The sequence below is a fragment of the Nannospalax galili genome, unplaced genomic scaffold (genome assembly GCF_000622305.1).
Source record: "Nannospalax galili isolate Female #2095 unplaced genomic scaffold, S.galili_v1.0 scaffold728, whole genome shotgun sequence".
NCBI lineage: Eukaryota > Metazoa > Chordata > Mammalia > Rodentia > Spalacidae > Nannospalax > Nannospalax galili.
This window is the reverse complement of record NW_008358642.1, coordinates 225,554-225,861: the sequence shown is the minus strand read 5'-3', so window position 1 is coordinate 225,861 and position 308 is coordinate 225,554.

The following is a 308-nucleotide window of genomic DNA, read 5'->3' as shown; positions in this document are numbered from 1 at the left end:
GACACTTGAAAAGCAACAACAAATGAAACCCAAACCCAGCAGACAAGAAGAAATAACAAAAATCAGGGAAGAAATTAATGAAATAGAAACAAAGAAAACAATACAAAGAATCAATGAATCCAAGAGCTGTTTCTTTGAAAAAATAAAGATTGACAGACCGCTAGCCCAAATAACCAAAAGAAAGAAAGAGCACCTCCAAAATAACAAAATCGAAGATGAAAGGGGAAACAGCACAACAGACACTAGAAAGATACAGAACATTGTAAGGGAATACTTTAAAAACCTATGTGCTACTAAATTTGAAAACC